This window comes from Chrysochloris asiatica, unplaced genomic scaffold, assembly GCF_000296735.1.
Source record: "Chrysochloris asiatica unplaced genomic scaffold, ChrAsi1.0 scaffold00549, whole genome shotgun sequence".
In the NCBI taxonomy this organism is placed as follows: domain Eukaryota; kingdom Metazoa; phylum Chordata; class Mammalia; order Afrosoricida; family Chrysochloridae; genus Chrysochloris; species Chrysochloris asiatica.
In genome coordinates, this window is record NW_006409067.1 from 266,262 (window position 1) to 267,210 (window position 949).

The 949-nt window shown below is 31.1% G+C and overlaps 1 pseudogene; it reads left to right on the top strand.

Moving 5' to 3' along the window:
- Positions 1–211, top strand: part of LOC102837078 — a 21,299-nt pseudogene extending 21,088 nt beyond the window's left edge.
- Positions 212–949: the final 738 nt, after the last annotated feature.

Genomic DNA, 949 nt, shown 5'->3' on the forward strand with positions numbered 1-949 from the left:
CTGTGGGTCTCATCTTTCAGTTGTTTCTTTATTCTATGGGACATCTGTAGGTGTGTACCTAAGTTCACCATTTACAAACTCTCCCAAGAAAGCAGCAGCAACTTCAGTGATGTACATTGTGTTCCCTCAAATGATGAATCCTTTTATTTATAGTCTGAGGAATAGAGATATAAAGATAAGTTTGAAGAAATTCATTGATAAAATACACTGACTTTAGTGATTATATCATTCCATCCAATCCATTAATTACTAAAACCTGTCACTGGCAAATGCTTTCAGCACACCACCATCCAAAATCCACAGTCATTTTGAGTTGGAATTGACTGTACAGAACTTACCAAAAATAACAATTTTTTAACTACATTTTGTTTATTTATTTTTCTGTTTATGGACATTTGAGTGGTTTTCACTTTTTACCTGTCTGAGGAGTATTATAAATGGTTGTTTTCACATTGTGGTGCTTATCTATTTTCATATCTCTTCAGTACATATCTATGATCAAAATGTTGTGTCAAATGTTATCTCTATATTTATTCATTTAAGAAATTGTCAAATCAGTTTGCAAAGTTGCTGACCTTTATATAGTGTATAACATTTCTGTATATATATATATTTTTTTTTTTGCAACCTTATCAACACTTGTTAGTTTCAATTTTTATCATTACTATAAGGTCCCTAGATTACACACACTGTTTTGTATCACTTCTAAACAAAATACTAAAAGTTTGAACCAACCCAATGACATTTCTGAAGATAGAATTGGATATCTGTTTCCATAAAAATTAATGACAAAAAAGCCACTGAGGGTCAGTTCCACTATATCATGTGGTGTCGCCATGAGTCCAAATTAAGCAATCATTGTTATTATTACTGTGACAATAATGCATATGAAGTAATATCTCATTATGGCTTTCGGTTTCATTTTCTTCATGATTATAGATGTTGAGTA